Raw genomic sequence first — 19860 nt, 5'->3', positions numbered from 1 at the left:
TAAATTAAACAAGGGCTTTTTTTACCACTACTATTCCTTTATATTGGCTTTTAAAATTTACAAATGCAGCCATTTAGAATTTGGATGAAAGGTTTAGCACTGGAAAACACCTTTTGAAAGATAAAAAGTGCATTTTACATACAACTATATGGAACAGACCAAAATAAGGGACAAATTAGGAGGAAAGAGGGACAGAGGGACATTGCTCGAAATCAGGGACAGTCCCCCAAAATCAGGGACAGTTGGGAGCTATGCATATAGCATACAAATGGATCTTAGAACTTTAGTCCTGGGCATGTCTGTGTGTCACAAAGTAGCAAAGTGCACAGGCATGCCCTCGTACAGAAAGTTAAAGTGTTACTAAACCCACAACAGTAAAGTAGGTCTGTATATGCAGTAAAGCATGCTTGTTATACTCGCTGTGGATCCCAAGGGGTTAATCCTCTACATTGTGTATAAAGGCTGTTTGATCCTGTCTTCTCTGATGCTCCCCTTCTTCCACTGTGTCCAATGTATCTCCTCATATTTACAGAGCCAGAGGACAGGCTGCACATGCTCAGTTTGGTGTGAAAGTGCATGTGATCAGCACAGGGCCAATCAGCACTGTCCAGATAGAAGTTTAGGGGTCCTGCATTCTCATAGGACAATTGTGGGAGAATAAAAACTTCTTCTACAAGCTTTAACCAGACACTGATAGAACTCACTAGACTGCTCTAACTGCTGATGAGAAAAGGTAATTTTCATAATTTTAGATTTACTAAAATAGTTGCATTTACATGTTCTGTGTAGTGTGGGAGACCAAATATACTGAATGCAGGGTCCTGGGTTTAGTAACACTTTAAAGCATAGGTGCTCAACCTGTGGCCCTCCAGCTGTTGCCAAACTACAAGTCCCATCATGCCTCTGCCTTTGGGAGTCATGCTTGTAACTGTCAGCCTTGCAATGCCTCATGGGACTTGTAGTTCTGCAACAGCTGGAGTGCCACTGGTTGAGCACCTATGCTTTAACCACTTCAATACCGGGCACTTATACACCTTCCTGCCCAGACCAATTTTCAGCTTTCAGTGCTGTCGCACTTTGAATGACAATTGTGCGGTCATCCAACACTGTACCCAAACTAAATTTTTATCATTTTGTTCGCAGAAATAGAGCTTTCTTTTGGTGGTATTTGATCACCTCTGGGATTTTTATTTTCTGCTAAACAAATAAAAAAAAGACCGAAAATTTTGAGAAAATTTTTTTTTTTTGTTTTCAGTTACAAAACTTTGTAAATAAGTACGTTTTCTCCCTCACTGATGGGCACTGAGGGGGCTGCACTGATGGGCACTGATAAGGCGGCACTGATGGGCACCGATGAGGTGGCACTGATGAGGTGGCATTGATGGGCACTGATGATGGGCACTAATATGTGGCACTGATATGCAGCACGAATGGGCACTGATAGGCAGCATAGATGGGCATGGATGGGCACTGATAGGTGGCACTGATGTACTGTAATGTATGGTACTGATGGATGCCAATCAGTGCCAAACAATAATGCCTGCCAATCAGTGATGCCCATTGTGGACACTGGCATCCATTGTGGGCACTGATTGGCATCCCTGGTGGTCTAGGGTGGCACACTTGATGGTGACATCTCTGGTGGTCCTAGTGGCATCCCTGGTGGTCCAGTGTGGGCATCCTCGGGGGGGGGGGGGGGGGCTGCGCTGATAATCGATCAGCACAGACCTCCCCTGTCAGAGGAGCAGCCGATTGGCTCTCCTCTAGTCGTGTCTGACAGAGCAATAGCCGATCAATGGCTCTTCCTGTTTACATTGTGAACAGCTGTGATTGGACACGGCTGATCACATGGTAAAGAGTCTCTGTCAGAGACTCTTTACCTAGATCGCAGTTGCGGTGTGTCAGACTGACACACCGCAACAACGATCACCGCGATGCGCGCCCCCAATATCCTGAAGACGTTATATGGCGTCCGGTCAGGTTATTGAAACCACTTTGCTGCCGTCATTTTGCTATATGGCGGGCAGCAAGTGGTTAAAGTATATCTGAACCTAAACCCATTTTGCATACAGTAGGAAAGGGTTCATTTTTTTAAGCCATCTGCATCCCGTTAGGGAGAATTCCCTTCAGAAAGGATGGATTTCCAAAAATTTTGCATAGCAATTCGCCCAGTAAAAGTGAATATGCGAATGGGTACAAAACTGTATGTTGGGCTATTTTCTTGGCTGGTTGAATGTTTTCCATTGATATTAAATTGATTTTAAATGGAAAATATCGCACTTGCCGATGAGAGGAAATTTTTCCAATGTGAGAGAAATCCCCTCTCAGGCAGTTGTCACCATTCGCAGATTTCCACTCTATTCCTTTTCTGGTGACAAATCAAAATTTAGTGTTTCCCTTCACTTTTTTAGCTTCAGGGAAAGTGATTACCAGAACAAAAAGAAATGATAAGTATTCCTAGTGGGGATACAGACAGCAAAAAAAACATGTCAGAGGTTCTACTCTATACAAAACTACGCAAAAAAACTTAAAGCAGTAACAGCTAGTTTACACTTGCTTCAAAACAAGGCTTCGGACACGCTTTGTTAAAGTTCTCTGAACGTCAATCAAAGCCCCTGTCACTAAATAAAATGGTTAGCTTACAGTGCTGTTTACACCTTGTGTTTGCTTTGCTCCGGCTTCGCTTCAAAAATTATACCCCATGTCGCTTTAGTGGTGCTTCAAAGCATCCATAGAAGTTACATAGTTACATAGTAGGTGAGGTTGAAAAAAAGACACAAGTCCATCAAGTCCAACCTATGTGTGTGATTATGTGTCAGTATTGCATTGTATATCCCTGTATGTTGCGGTCGTTCAGGTGCTTATCTAATAGTTTCTTGAAGCTATCAATGCTCCCCGCTGAGACCACTGCCTGTGAAAGGGAATTCCACATCCTTGCCGCTCTTACAGTAAAGAACCCTCTACGTAGTTTAAGGTTTAACCCGTTTTTCTTCTAATTTTAATGAGTGGCCACGTGTCTTGTTAAACTCCCTTCCGCGAAAAAGTTTTATCCCTATTGTGGGGTCACCAGTACGGTATTTGTAAATTGAAATCATATCCCCTCTCAAGCGTCTCTTCTCCAGAGAGAATAAGTTCAGTGCTCGCAACCTTTCCTCATAACTAAGATCCTCCAGGCCCTTTATTAGTTTAGTTGCCCTTCTTTGTTCTCGCTCCATTTCCAGTACATCCTTCCTGAGGACTGGTCCCCAGAACTGGACAGCATACTCCAGGTGCGGCCGGACCAGAGTCTTGTAGAGCGGGAGAATTATCGTTTTATCTTTGGAGTGAATCCCCTTTTTAATGCATGCCAATATTCTGTTTGCTTTGTTAGCAGCAGCTTGGCATTGCATGCCATTGCTGAGCCTAACATCTACTAGGACCCCCAGGTCCTTTTCCATCCTAGATTCCCCCAGAGGTTCTCCACCCAGTGTATAGATTGCATTCATATTTTTATTATTTAAAATTTTTCTACATTGAACCTCATTTGCCATATAGTTGCCACCCCATTAATTTGTTCAGATCTTTTTGCAAGGATTCCACATCCTGCGGAGAAGTTATTGCCCTGCTTAGCTTAGTATCGTCTGGAAATACAGAGATTGAACTGTTTATCCCATCCTCCAGGTCGTTTATGAACAAATTAAATAGGATTGGTCCCAGCACATAACCCTGGGGATCCCCACTACCCACCCCTGACCATTCCGAGTACTCCCCATTTATCACCATCCTCTGAACTCGCCTTTGTAGTCAGTTTTCAATCCATGTACTCACCCTATGGTCCATGCCAACGGACCTTACTTTGTACAGTAAAAGAGGTCTCTGACAGGGAGTAGTACTAAGCAGAGGGTGTGCCACATCCCAAAAATCCAAAAAGACCAAAACATTCCCCTAGAGCGGGACTTTTGAGGCACTACCATCAATTATGCAATGTAAGTAAAAAATATATAATTTTATTACAAAAATTACTATGTGGCTGGGCGGTCCTCAATGTGATACAGCACCTCATCCCAAAAATCTAATGATAAAGTCAGAGGAAGGGAATATGGGGATTATGACGGTGCCAGGAAAAACACAGTATATTTATTTAAAATAAATAATTTTTATTGAGACATATCATGTATATAAAAAATATAAACAGAAGGATTACAAAATCAAGGTGTGCATAAATACTAAAAACATATCTGTAGTGAACTTCACAGGGCTTGGCCTCATGGGTGTGACGGCCAATGCGAAGGGTAGGTATTTTAATTATCCGACATGTTTCGCCAGTGTTGGCTTCTTCAGGGATAGGTTGTTAATACCTAGAACGCTACAATAATTCTGTGAAAATGACATAACAATCAGTAGATGTAATCGAATAAATGATACAATAGAAAAAATATCATTTAAGTAGATATATATATATATATGTTTGCGAGCTGACAGTATAGACTGACCTCCACCACCACCCAAAGGGCACCAAGAGAAAGTCCCCACACAACATCGGGCAGCCCAGAGATCCCCATCCCGAAACAATCACCCAACCAGACATTCTATAGATGGAAATGAGATACCTGCAGGTCACCAAGGGGGGCCCCCACACACCTCCAGCACTAAACCTCCAGCCAAGATCACAATGAGTAGCTGCAGGGGGCAGTAAAAAGGACCTGGCCAAGTATGTATCTAAAGAGGTATAAATTATTTAGAATAAGATCATTTATCATAATGTCATATTTTTTCAAAGAAGTCATATAAGTTCAAATAGTTGGTGGAGAAAATTCATTATATGGGACTAAAGAGTCTCCAATTAATGTACTTACAAAAGTAGTGCTCTTTAAAGTGAATGGCGGGACACCGATAAGTCCTTCAGTTTAGAGAGAAACTTTAAGCAACAATAGGAGACGTATCTCTATGATTTGCATAAACAGGAGAAGAGTTTATATGCCACTTGTAAAATTATCTGGGGGGGAGAAGGTATAATCACAAAATGCACTTTGGTTGATCCATAGGTAGATTACACCAGCAAAAAGCAAGGTAAGTACACACTTACCATTAAGTAGATATAGAGCGAAATGCTGGGCTAAGTAAAGCCTGCAGCCAGTGATAACACTAAATAGGAAAAACCAAAAAGCAAAAGATAGTAAGAACAAAAAGTAAGTCTATTAAGGCGCCAAGCAATAAGGGTCCATATCCTTCCCTCCTCCCTTATGCTTCAAACCCAAATCTACCAATTTCCCTAACCTTTCCACGAATCCCAACATCTGGGCATTCGTTGAACAAATAACTAAGACCATCAGAGATACCGATTTTTCCACTTCACGTTCCTCCAATTTGTCTGGAGCCCAAAGACAGGCCTTGAGATCTCTTCAAAACCACGCTGGCTTAGTTATAAAGCCTGCGGACAAAGGTGGTAATGTGGTTGTCATGGATGTTGCGGCATATGAAACCATGTGCCGCAACATCCTTGACAACCCTGATTGGTATAGACCCATCTCACGTACACTTATTGAAAATTACGCTTGCGAATATTATGAACTCATCTTTTCTGCTTACCAGAAGGGAATCATAGACATTAACACCTGGAAATTCCTAAATGTCAAAGATGGAAGAATACCCACGTTCTATGCCTTGCCCAAACTTCATAAGTCTCTAAAAAATCCCCCTGGGCGCCCAATTATATCAGGATGTTTAAGCTTGACAGAAAATGCGAGTGCTTTGGTGGACAAGTACCTGAGCCCACATGTTCAGGCTCTTCCTTCATATATACAGGATACAGTACACCTTCTCCGTGTTCTTGAGAATCTAAAGCTTCCAGGAAACACGTGGATGGTGGCTTTGGACGTAGAAAGTCTGTATAACACAATACCCCATGATACTGGTACTCAAGTTATTTCTAAACTGCTACAAGACAGAGGCCCTAGCTCTGAGGCATACAACCAATTTGTTGTTGACCTCCTGAAATTTATCCTAACACGTAACCACTTTGTATTTGGTACTTCCCACTTCCTCCAGGTACAAGGCGTAGCCATGGGCACTAAATGTGCGCCATCCTACGCCAACTTGTACCTGGGGGGGTGGGAAAAAGACCTTTTTTCCAATCATGATTTGGTCGATTTCCTGTGCCACGTTACCTCGTGGCACAGGTATATAGACGATATCATTTTCTTTTGGACAGGTACTCGAGAACATCTCTCGAGATTTATAGACACTCTTGCGGTTAACTCGTATAATCTTAAGTTCACAATGGAGTGTAGCCAGACAAGGATCACTTTCCTTGACCTGGAAATACGATTGGACTCTGAAGGAAATCTTTCCTCGTCTCTGTTTCGCAAAGAAACATCAGGGAACACTATTTTACATGCAGACAGTGCCCATCCCAAACCATTGCTCAACAGCATTCCTTACAGCCAATACTTGCGTATTAGACGAAACTGTACGGATGAAGGTGACTTCTTTAAGGCCTCACATGAACTTTATGAAAGACTAAAAAGAAGAGGTTACAGTCATAACTTGCTTAAGCAGGCCTTCAACAAAGTTAGAAAATTGGATCGTAAAAAACTGATATTTTCTACCAAAAATAGGGATGATGTCCAGCCTGTCCGGGTTATAACCCAATATTCCCAACATCACAAGGAAATAAGAGACATTTTATGTAAATTTTGGCCTCTCTTGACAGCAGACAATACCATTAAAAAATACATCCACTCTCAGCCTCAAATTACTTACCGTCGCTCCCCATCCCTACGGGATAAAGTCACGATGAGTCACCATACATCTAAACTTGAGTGCCTTTCAACTGTGCATGGCACATTTCCTTGTGGCCACTGTGACACATGTGAGTTCATCTACGATACACGCGAGAAACCGCTTCCCAATGGCCAAACATACAAAATTAAACATAAAGTCACGTGCCAGACTATTGGTGTAGTATATCTTGCCACATGCCTCTGTGGCAGTTACTATGTGGGTAAAACCAAACGCCAATTTTGTGTGAGGATTCGAGACCATATCAAGCCCTTATTGAAAGGGAAGACTTCTACCTCTATTAATCGACATATAGCACAGCATCATGAGTTTAATCCCCATGTCATAGGATTTACAGCATTAGAACACATCCCTGTACATGTAAGGGGTGGAGATATTGATCAGAAACTTTTACAGTTAGAAACCAAGTGGATACACATTTTGGATGCCACCAGATATCCTGGGCTCAATGAAAATATTAGTTTCAAACCCTTCTTATAAAACACTCCTCTGTGATGTGGACTATATTAAGTTTTACTGCATTCATTTACTTTATTTATGTGTTTTCTTCATAATCCTCCCTTTAGCCCTCCCCATGCATAAGTTGGCTGTGTTGGATTGGGACACAGCCCCCCCCCCCCCCCCCCCCTTTCCCTTCTTTTTCTTTTTTTCTTTTTCCTTTGGGAGAAAAAAATATACTTTCTCTTATTATGGGATACTTCACGGTATATTTATGTTCAGTTAAGACACTTATTTTATTATCTTGTACATTAGTGTAAATTATATGTTGACCTCTTTGTTTGATTGGTAGTTTATGAACCTTTATCACTATTACCTATGTATGGTTTTTGCGAGCTGTCAGGGCGACTTGTGTGAGCACACTCCAGGGACAAAAAACCCCCCCCCCCCTTCTTCATTTTTCCTTCTGTAATCTTTCCCAATTTCATGCCTTGTGTGCAGGCGCTTCTTTGGGGTTTTACACATGTCCCTGGAGTGTTCTCGCCCACCTTTACCTTCTCCCTCTGTGTGCCTCGATGACGTCCCCGTGCCCTCGGATGCTCGGGCTTTCTCTTTCCCTTCCCATTCCCCTTCTTCCCCTTCTTTCTCTTCTTTTTCCCCCTCTCCCTTGCCTCTTTCCTCTCCTGTCTTTCCACTTTCCGGCCCATCTCCTTCCTTTTCTCCTTCTCTTCCCTTATTCCCTCTCAATCCCCTTTCTGGTTTCTCTATTGTCCCCGAGTCCCTGCTTCCTGATGTGGGGTTTATGCACTTTATCCGGTACTTTTAGCCTCCTACCGGGGACACACTTAGCTGTATGGACACCCAAGGGCGTAGGGAATTCCCTCTGCCCACTTTAGCCACGACGCATTGGAAATTTCTATTCTTTTCCAGGTATCACTCCGCTCTATGCGGCGTCTGACACCGCGTCCTGTCTGTGATGTTGATCACATCACCATGGACACCACCGCAATGCCTTCTGGACCTTGTAGGCCGGGACGGATTTGCGATGCGCGCATGCGCCGTGGCTTCCTTTGTCCGCTCACACGTGCGGTGACGTCAGACGCCGCGCGTGTGTGGGGGGCATAAGAACGCCGGCATCCCAGGCCAGCACACTCGCCAGGGATGTTACAGGACACCGACGTATCAACTACCACTTGACTGGGTAGGTACTAGTATGGACCCTTATTGCTTGGCGCCTTAATAGACTTACTTTTTGTTCTTACTATCTTTTGCTTTTTGGTTTTTCCTATTTAGTGTTATCACTGGCTGCAGGCTTTACTTAGCCCAGCATTTCGCTCTATATCTACTTAATGGTAAGTGTGTACTTACCTTGCTTTTTGCTGGTGTAATCTACCTATGGATCAACCAAAGTGCATTTTGTGATTATACCTTCTCCCCCCCAGATAATTTTACAAGTGGCATATAAACTCTTCTCCTGTTTATGCAAATCATAGAGATACGTCTCCTATTGTTGCTTAAAGTTTCTCTCTAAACTGAAGGACTTATCGGTGTCCCGCCATTCACTTTAAAGAGCACTACTTTTGTAAGTACATTAATTGGAGACTCTTTAGTCCCATATAATGAATTTTCTCCACCAACTATTTGAACTTATATGACTTCTTTGAAAAAATATGACATTATGATAAATGATCTTATTCTAAATAATTTATACCTCTTTAGATACATACTTGGCCAGGTCCTTTTTACTGCCCCCTGCAGCTACTCATTGTGATCTTGGCTGGAGGTTTAGTGCTGGAGGTGTGTGGGGGCCCCCCTTGGTGACCTGCAGGTATCTCATTTCCATCTATAGAATGTCTGGTTGGGTGATTGTTTCGGGATGGGGATCTCTGGGCTGCCCGATGTTGTGTGGGGACTTTCTCTTGGTGCCCTTTGGGTGGTGGTGGAGGTCAGTCTATACTGTCAGCTCGCAAACATATATATATATATATCTACTTAAATGATATTTTTTCTATTGTATCATTTATTCGATTACATCTACTGATTGTTATGTCATTTTCACAGAATTATTGTAGCGTTCTAGGTATTAACAACCTATCCCTGAAGAAGCCAACACTGGCGAAACATGTCGGATAATTAAAATACCTACCCTTCGCATTGGCCGTCACACCCATGAGGCCAAGCCCTGTGAAGTTCACTACAGATATGTTTTTAGTATTTATGCACACCTTGATTTTGTAATCCTTCTGTTTATATTTTTTATATACATGATATGTCTCAATAAAAATTATTTATTTTAAATAAATATACTGTGTTTTTCCTGGCACCGTCATAATCCCCATATTCCCTTCCTCTGACTTTATCATAATTTTATTACAAAATTCAAAAGTACAACAAAAAATATACAAAAATACAAATCAAACACAAACAATATATACAATGGGATACATCAAAAAGCAAGGACATGTAATTTGGACACAACTGCATCACATTGAGAGGAAAACCAAAAGTGGAAATGTAATAAGTCTCACTAAACTGACGCGTTTCGGAGAATCCTTCATCAGGGTTCATTAAGTGAGAGTTACCATTTCCAAAATACATGTGCTATAGAAGTATCCAAGGCATAAAATCAGCTTCACAACGGTCTCCCAGGCCATGTGCATACAAAGAGAGCCAGATCGCGGAACATGTAGAGTGAAATTGTAATGACTGGTGCATATAATGCAATCCCAATGGGTGCTGAAAACCGCCGCGCCTAAGATTTGGCGCGGCGTTTGTGCGCGGGCTGGGGTCCAAAAATTAACCGGACCTGTAAGCTAGATCCAAACGGGGGAGACCTACAGGTTGTGATGTAGGGGGAAGGAGGAGGACTCGGGGTCCGGGCTGACAACCATAAAGCTGCAGATAGTAAAGGAGAGAGAGGGATCTGTATAATCAGTCCAACAGCATAGTATCACCTCGCCTCGTTGATACTATGCTGTTGGACTGATTATACAGATCCCTCTCTCTCCTTTACTATCTGCAGCTTTATGGTTGTCAGCCCGGACCCCGAGTCCTCCTCCTTCCCCCTACATCACAACCTGTAGGTCTCCCCCGTTTGGACACTGCTCTTTCTTTACATATAGTCTAATTTATTTCCCGAATCCAATCTCTCGCTGTAGGGGTTGTTCTAGATTGCCATCTAGTTGCAATAATTTTTCTGGCTTGGAACAAACACCTTAATATTGCAATTGTGGTACTCTTCCTCTCCCCCCATTCCTTCCCGTACCCCAATATGCATACCACAGCATCCATATTCAGTGTTATTTCAAATGTTTAACTTATAGTTTTAAGCACTTCCTCCCAGTACCGATACAGTTTGGGGCACCTCCACACCATGTGTATAAGATCACTGGTTCCCTGACATCTGTGGCATTTGTCGTCTAATCTTCTACCAAACTTAAACAACCTCTTAGGAGTATAATAAGCTCTATTTATCAACATCAGGTGGGATATCTTCTGCGGGGGTGAGACAGATACCTCTGGACCCATTTCCAGGATTCTTTTCCACTGCTCCTGTGTTATTATCCCTATATCTAGATGGCAACTCACCTCCTCATAGAAGGCTAATAGATTGGTTCGGCAAGAAAGATTCTTCATAAATGCATGCTGATTACTGCTAAGGATACCGTTTTAGTTAGTAAAATCTTGCGTATATATAGTTCCTTATCATCCCCTCCAAGAGCTTGCATACTATTGATGTTAGGCTAATTGGTCTGTAATTCCCAGGGATGTATTTTGGCCCTTTTTTAAATATTCGTGCTACATTGGCTTTTCTCCAATCACCTGGTACCATTCCAGTCAGTAGACTGTCAGTAAAAATTAGGAACAATGGTCTGGCAATTACTTGACTGAGTTCCCTAAGTACCCTCGAGTGCAAGCCATCTGGTCCCGGTGATTTAGGTTCCCCAAGTCTATTTCTAAGTCTATGACAAAGCTCGCTTGAAGCCTCACCGAAGCATCAAAAACACATTAAAAGGCGCTTTAATGTGTGTTGAAGCCGAAGCAAGTGTAACTGAGCCCAAACAATATGAGATTGAATGCACTGTTTTGTTTTTTATGCAATCAGATTTTATTAACAGAGCTCCTAATACAAATTGAAAAAATTAAGAAAAATCAAGAATATGGGGTCCAGAACTTAGGAGTCCATTCACACTTGTGCGACCGACTTAAAAATCATGCGATTTTTATTGCAACTTTACCCTGAGACTTGATGCAACCTTAATGCGATGTTAAATGAGTGCGGCTTTGTTAAGACTTTGGCTTCGACCAATATGATTTTGATCATTTTGTTTGTGCTCTACAAATTCAATAGACATGTGCAGAATGGAAAAATGTGTTTCGTTTGGTTTCTTTATTCTCGAATGAATTCCAAATTTTCCTTGTCAAAAGAAGTTTATTGAGTATACAATGTTATAAAGATACATAAAGTAAGTTTACAAGGATCTATAAAGTAAGCTCATTGTTTTACAGTAGGGTTTATATAGGTAAATATCATGAAATTTCAAATATTAAACATTGGGTTCACGTAAACCTAAATTAAAGATATATATCATTTCCTTAGTTACTTTTGTAGGTATTTAAATGATTTATACCTACTATACATATTGTTTACAAGTAGAGTGTATATAGGTCAAATAAATTCTGATAATGAGCTTCAATCGTAAGGTGGAGAAAAGGAAAGAGAAAGAAGAAAAAGGGTTGAAAGGTAGAGGTATGGTCCTCAAGGTTGTCCCGCTCGTCAGTTTATTATTCTTTTTAGTTCTCTTTGAAGCCTTAGAATGGGTGTCTCTGTAAGTCATTTAATCTGTTACCATGGCAACAGGACAGAGTCATTGAAGTTTGACAGGAACTGTTGTTTTATCCAAGGATGCCAAAGTTTTTCAAATTTTGGAATTTGATTTTGATCGATGGCTACCATCTTAGCATGGGACATTGTATTATTCATTCTGTGAATTGTTTCTGCTAGTACCAATGTAGGAGATTTCCATGCCTTGGCCACTGTTTGTTTTGCAGCCGTTATTAGTTGGATCATAAGTTTGAATTGAGAGAGTGTTAACCATTCCGGTTTTAGATTAAGTAAAGTTAAATATGGATCTGGTTGTATTATTTTTTAAAATATTTTAGATGCAATCACGAAGACTTCCTTCCAGAAGGTTTGGATTACTGGGCACGTCCACCATATGTGTAAATATGTGCCTATTTCTGGGCATCCTCGAAAACAAAGAGCTGAGGTATTAGGTGAATATTTTGCCACTCTAGCGGGTACAAGGTACCAGCGAGTTAGGACTTTATAATTTGTCTCCAGTGCTAAGATGTTGGGTGAAGATGACTTAGATGTGAGCCATATGTTAGACCAGTCCGTGTCTTCTAAAGTTCGTCCCAGGTCCTCCTCCCACCTCTGAACGTAAGAGGGTCTATTAAGATTTGCTACTCCATATAATTGATTATAAAGTGATGAAATTGTACCTTTAGCAAATGGATCTTTTGTACAGATTGATTCAAAAATGGATAATTGGGATAATGGTGTATCCCCCTTTTAGGAATGGTGTATAGAAATTTTTGATTTGGAGATATCTAAATATCTCAGAGTTTGGTAGATCATATTTTTCTCTAAGCGATGGGAATGAAAGGAATGATTTAGATGCTATGAAGTCATTTAGTGTCTGAATGCCTGATGTTGTCCAAGCTTTAAAAGAATTTGGGTAGATCCATGCCGGATAAAAGGCCGGATTTCTGATAAAAGAAAGGAGAGGATTGTGTGGAGATTGTAACTGATATTTGGTTTTTAGTTTATCCCAGAGAGATAAGAAGTGTTTAGTTATGGGATTATGAATTTTAAAGCGGTCTTTAGGATCAAGCCATAATAAATTTGATATTAATAGAGGGTCATTTTCTGAAGCCTCTATAAATACCCATAATGGGATTTCCTGTTTTGCATGGTATTTGGACAGACTGGCCAAATGTGCTGCTCTGTAGTAGTTAGTAAAATTAGGGTATCCCAGGCCTCCTTTATTTTTAGGAAGATGTAGTGTGTGTATAGGTATACGTGGTTTAGAAGAGCCCCATATAAACGAAGTTGCTCTTTTTTTGTACTATTCTCAAAAAATAGGAAGGGATTGGAATAGGGAGGACTCTGAATAGATAAAGCAATTTGGGTAGAATAGTCATTTTGATTGCATTAATCTTCCCTATCCAGGATAAAGGAAGTTGCGACCATTGTTTTATTAGATTTGTGATCTGTCTTAATACAGGAGGATAATTGGTTGAGAATAAGTCAGAATGAGATGCTGTTAAATGAATTCCAAGATATGGGATTGATTTTTCTGCCCATGTGAATGGGAGTGCAGCCCTAGCCGGGATCAATTCCATGTTTGTGAGTGAAATATTAAGCACTAGGCATTTCTTAGGATTAATCATAAGGCCGGATAGGGCTGCAAATCCATCAAGAGTTGGTATTAAGTTAGGACCAGAGACCTGTGGTGATGATAGAAAAAGTAATATATCGTCTGCAAATATACATAGTTTGTGTGTAATACCTCCTACTTCAATGCCAGTTATAGTTTGGTTTGTTCTGATGTATTGGGCCATGGGTTCGAGTATAAGGGCAAATAATAAGGGAGATAATGGGCAACCCTGTCGGGTACCTCTTTCGATATTAAAGGCTTCAGATTTGTATCCAGCATATTTTATATAGGCTTGGGTTTATTATATAATGCTTTGATCCATGTTAAAAAGTGGGGTCCAAAACCCCATTTTTGTAATGAATATTGCATATATTGCCAGGATACTGTGTCAAATGCCCTCTTAATATCGAGAGATAGAAAACATAAAGGGATTTTCCGTTTTTTAGCAATATGTGCCAATAACACTGCCCTGCATATATTATCGCCTGCCTGTCTATTTGGCATGAATCCTACTTGATCTCTATGTATTAATTTTCCTATAATGCTATTGAGGCGTTTTGCTATTATTTTTGCTAATAATTTAATATCGAGGTTTAACAGAGAGATAGGCCGATAATTCACACAGGAAGTATCATCAGAAAGGGGTTTTGGGATCAACAAAAACAATTGCCATTAGTGTTTCTTGCCGAAAAGAATGTCCATCTAGAAGTTTGTTAAAAGTTTCAGTGAGAATGGGAGAGAGTATTTCTGAGAATGTTTTATAGTATAAAGCCGAGTAGCCGTCTGGGCCTGGTCTTTTGTTAAGTTTTAGGTCTTTTATGGCGTTAGCAACTTCATCTATAGTTATAGGCTCATCCAAACTGCTTTTTTGATTCTGAGATAACTCAGGTAAGGTTATTTTTGAGAAGAAGGATTCAGCCTCTGTAGGATTAAATTCATTGTTTGTCTTGTATAAAGTTGCGAGATGTGAGTGAAATTTATGGACTATTTTAACTGGATTACAAGTGTAAACATTTTTTGATAATTTCAAACGTATTGGTTTGAAAGATTTGTTAGTTGAATTTAATGCCCGAGCCAAATATGTACCTGGTTTGTTTGTATTCATGTAGAAATTGTGTTTGGAGCGTTTGAGGGATTTATCAACTGACTCAGTGAGAAATAGATCGTATTCCAATCTAGATTTTTCCAGATGAGATTTTGTACTCTGAGATGGATTATCTTGAAATGATATGTAGGCTGCATTAAAATTGAGTTCTAGTTTTTTTGCTAGATTTTTGCGTTCCCGTTTAAATAGTGCCATTTGTCTTTGTATTGTACCACGCAAGACAGGCTTATGAGCTTCCCACAGTGTTATTGGGGAGATGTCTGTTGTATTATTAATTGATATGTATTCCTTTAAAGCTTGTTCAATGGCCATCTGATGTAGTGGGTGTTTGAGCATTATGTCCGGTAAGTACCACGTTGGGTCATGCGCTTTTGGTATGGCTGAGGCTATAGTAGTGTATACTGCATTATGGTCAGACCACAGAATCGGAATTATATCTGATGCAATAATTTCTGGTATCATTCCTATTGTTAGAAAAATATGATCTATTCTGATGAAGGTTTGATGAGGGTGGGAGAAATAAGTGAATTTCTTTTTCATTGGGTTACTTTCTCTCCACGAATCTACCAGATTGTATTTGGAAAGAAGTTGAGAAAAAGGTAATCTAGAGGTTATTTTGGATGGTGTAAAAGGTGATTTATCTAGAAATGGGAGGAGGACCTGGTTCGAATCCCCACACATTATCACTGTTCCTATTTTGTGTGTATTAATCACTTGTAATATATGTGAGAGGAATGGTGTAGGTTGTTTGTTAGGAGCGTAGTAGGAAATCACCGTGATTGCTGTATCCATTATATAACCCATGAGTATCAGGTATCTACCTTCTGGGTCTTTAATTTCTGATGATAAGGTGAATGGTGTGGATCGGTGAAATGCAATTAGAGTTCCCCTTTGCTTGGTACAGGCAGAAGCCGTGTAAATTTGTTGATAAAAAGGAGAAATATATTTTGGAGTAGAATCTTTGGTGAAGTGTGTTTCTTGGAGGCATACTATGTGAGCCTTCTTGTTATGGAAAGTACGGAAGGCTTTGGTCCTTTTTTGAGGGACATTTATTCCCTGAACATTCAAGGAAAGTATATTCAGTGGTGCCATGGCAATAGATCAAATAGTTTTGACTTACTTTTTGTTATGCAGAGCTGACTGCGCAGATCAACCTGTGTGGACTGAAGAGATGAATAGATAGAAAAGAAACCAGTGAATTCTGGAGTAAAGAGTAAACAAAAAACAGATTAGATGATACATTGTATAAATTATTTTTTGCAAGTAATCACAATTTACGCGTGAAAGAGAATAAATATCTCTCTCAGGGGAATTTATTTATTTATTATTTATTTATTTATTAATAAGTGCCTTCGTCACACTCCCACATAATATGGTTGGGAGAATGAGGAGGGCTAATGGGGGTACACGGATCTTCCGCTTACAGGAGAGAAGTGCTATGTCAAAAGACATCAAAATGATGTTTCATTAATTGGAGTGCAGAATATAGTTTTTGTTGAAATTATTTATTCCAGGGTGGTTGTGTATGGTTAGTCTTGCCCTAGGCTAAATAATTCAGTTAGAAAGGTACTGTTAATAACTTTGGTATTGATGAAGATAGTTTGAATTATTTTGGGATTTTAACCCTTTTAGAGTAAACAATTACATATTTTATTCATATGTAACTGTTTAGATATGTTAACTCATAAAATTGAGGTTGTATTGCTTCAGATTAGAATAAACAAAAACATAGTTCTAGGAACTAGTTAGGTAATAATATATTTGTTGTAAGAAAAGAAAGAAAAAGCTTCCATTACTTCTGGATTATTGAACATATTTGTCCTAAAAAGTAATAAATCTATTGTTATTACCTGATAATATATAACTGAACAAGAATTTCCTTATTTCACTTATATATTCTAAGGCTATATGAATCAGAAGTAATAAGAAATATAACTGGAATGTAACATGATCCCACACAGTGTGTGACTATCATAATGCAGTTACATTCAGTTATAAATATAGGTTTTTTATAGTGAACCATCTCTTAGTATAATAAATGAAGAGATATCAGGAATTAGGATGTCAGTCCATTGAATCGTCTTGGTCCATGGATGATGTGGCATAACGGCCTCTTTTGTGAGATTGATGATTCCCATTTTGTTCTGAAATTTTCTGGGTGCTGCCTGAAGGTGAAGATGATGCCATTCTTCTGCGTGTGGGAGTGTTGCTGCTTGTGGGTTCTGTCAGATTTAATTTTAAAAGGGTTTGTTGTAGTTCATCTGCTGATCTGCTTCTGTAAATTGTACCTTGGTAGTTAAATCTGACTGAAAAGGGGAAGCCCCATTGATACATAATGTTGTGGCGTTGCAGTTCCATTAGTTGGGGTTTCATGGATCTTCTTTTAGTAATAGTAAGTTGGGATAGGTCAACAAAAATTTGATAATTGTGTCCTTGAAAATTAAGTTCCTTTTTTTCTCTTGCAGCAATTAGTATTTGTTCTTTCGTTCTGTAATAATGAAATTTTGTGATTATATCACGTGGGGGTCCATCTTTCTTTTTGGCTGTGAGGGTTCTGTGTACTCTGTCCAGTTCTAAACGTTCAATAGGGATATCTGGCTTTAGTTCTTGTAATAGAGCAGTAATAGTAGATTGCAGGTCTGTCACAGTTTCAGGTATTCCCCTTATGCGCAAGTTTGAACGTCTGGCTCTATTTTCGTAATCTTCTAGCTTAGTTTGAAGTAATAAATTCTCTTTTTTTAATTGTTCCAATTCGGTTATATTTTCTTGGGTTCTAATTTCAATTTCATCCATTTTTATTTCTAAGGCTGCGGTGCGGTTTCCCAGCTCTCTTATTTCTTTGGTTAGGCTTTTTGTTATTTGGTCTGAGGTTTGTTTTAAAGCCTTATGAAGCATCTTTTCAAATTGTAATAATATTACTGGGGATACTGAGGAGGCTTGTGGAGAAGTTTGTGAGAGGATTTGTTCTGTATCTGACTCAAATGGAGAGTCTTGCTGTGACATTTTCTGTCTGTGAGAGCGCCCTGATGCTGTATCTTGTGAGGTGACTGGAGCTGCTTTAGTTGCAGTGAGTGCCTGTGAGCTCTTTGTGAGGTGATTTTTATTTCTGCCACGGTTTCCTCCCAGTACCATATTTCCTGCCCAAACTTTCACAGTTTGTTCCCTGGGGCAAAAAGGTTCAAATGGATACCTTTTGAGCCTGCAGGCTCCGCTTTGTCCTTCTCGTCTCTCCTCAGCGGTGTGGAGCTCTAACAATGCATGTCTGCTCCGCTAGGCTCCGCCTCCTGCCCCCGAATTCCAAATTTTCAATCCGATCTGAATTCTGTGTGAAGAATAGCTGGTCGTGAAGTAGCGGGCCGGGAAGCCGGCCGCCACATCCTTAACAGATGACATTGTGATCATGTGATATAGCAGTTATGGGAGCAATGCACTGCATGCCCCAGGGGGCGCGCCAGTGCGCATGTGTACATACTGTATATATTCATTGGTGAACCTGCTCTGGCCGCTGTGCCACAGTATTATTACCAGAGGCCGGTCTTAAAGTGGTTAAAATGGAAGCTAGGAGTTGCTGTGTAAATAAAATACAACAGTTCTAGCTGTTAAAAAAGGTAACCCAACACAATGTTTATCAACACTGTTCACATGCCAAATAGAGACATAAAAAGTAACATTGTTACTTTGTAAAAAAAAAACAGTAAAAAAAAAAAAAGTGATTAGGGTAAATTTATGCCCTGTACACACATTCGGACATTGATCGGACATTCCGACAACAAAATCCATGGATTTTTTCCGACGGATGTTGGCTCAAACTTGTCTTGCATACACACGGTCGCACAAAGTTGTTGGAAAATCCGATCGCTCTGAACGCGGTGACGTAGAACACGTACGTCGGGACTATAAACAGGGCAATAGCCAATTGCTTTCGTCTCTTAATTTATTCTGAGCATGCGTGGCACTTTGTCCGTCGGATTTGTCTACACACAATCGGAATTTAAAGGATCGGATTTTGTTGTCGGAAAATTTTATAGCCTGCTCTCAATCTTTGTGTGTCGGAAATTCCAATGGAAAAAGTCCGATGGAGCCCACACAGGGTCGGAATTTCCGACTACAAGCTCTGATCGCACATATTACGTCGGAAAGTCAGACCGTGTGCACAGGGCATGAGTTATTAGGGGGTTAAACAGAGACCAATTTTATTTGAAAAACACACATTTTTAATTGGCAGGTTGCTTTAACTGAAATGATCTACAGATGGAAGCTCATCCTTTTGATCTACAGATGAATGAAACAGAGTAAGTACAAAGTAACAATGTTACTTTGTATGTCTCTATTTGGCATGTGAACAGTGTTGATAAACATTGTGTCGGGTTGCCTTTTTTAACAGCTTGAGCTGTTGTATTTTATTTACACAGCAACTCCCAGCTTCCATTTTAACTGCGCATTGCCCAAAAAACGTGTGCGTTTTCTGGGCATTGCGGTGCGAATTACAAGCACATTATCTTCTATGGGAACGCATCTGATTTGAAAATGCAATCCATTCTGAACACAAATGTTCTCCTTCTCCTCACTACACTTCTCCCCTCTCCCCGCTCACTGATCCGCAGCTACAATGCAGAGGAACCACTGAACAGATGGTTTTTTCTCTTCGCAGAGAAAACGGAGCTGGAATTCGCACCGCACATGTGTGAACCCAGCCTAAAAGATAGTCAAGAAATTTTATGTGTAATTTATGCTCCTAGAACACCTGATGGTGCTCCCTGAATGTTGGGCCTCTGTATGTGGTCAGGTTGTGTAAAAGTCTCACACATGTGGTATCGCCATACTCGGAAGGAGTAGCCGAATGTGTTTTGGGGTGTAATTTTGGTATGCATATGCTGTGTGAGAGAAATAACCCATTAATATGACAATTTTGTGGAAAAAAAAAGAAAAAGAAAAAAAAAATCTTAATTTTGCAAAGAATTGTGGGAAAAAATTACAACTTCAAAAAACCCACCATGCATCTTACTAAATACCTTGGAATGTCTACTTTCTAAAAAGGGGTAATTTGGGGGGTACTTTCCTGGCATGTTAGGGTCTCAAGAAATGACAGGCCGT

The 19860-nt window shown here is 40.2% G+C and overlaps 1 long non-coding RNA gene across 1 annotated transcript in view; it reads right to left on the bottom strand.

Moving 5' to 3' along the window:
• The window catches only part of LOC141148634 (uncharacterized), a 165603-nt gene that overhangs the window by 138030 nt on the left and 7713 nt on the right, over positions 1-19860 (bottom strand). The gene's annotated exons all lie outside the window — the stretch shown is intronic.

This window comes from Aquarana catesbeiana, linkage group LG06 (assembly GCF_042186555.1).
Source record: "Aquarana catesbeiana isolate 2022-GZ linkage group LG06, ASM4218655v1, whole genome shotgun sequence".
Taxonomy (NCBI): Eukaryota; Metazoa; Chordata; class Amphibia; order Anura; family Ranidae; genus Aquarana; species Aquarana catesbeiana.
Note: the sequence above shows the minus strand (reverse complement) of the source record. Positions and strands in the feature narration are given on the sequence as shown.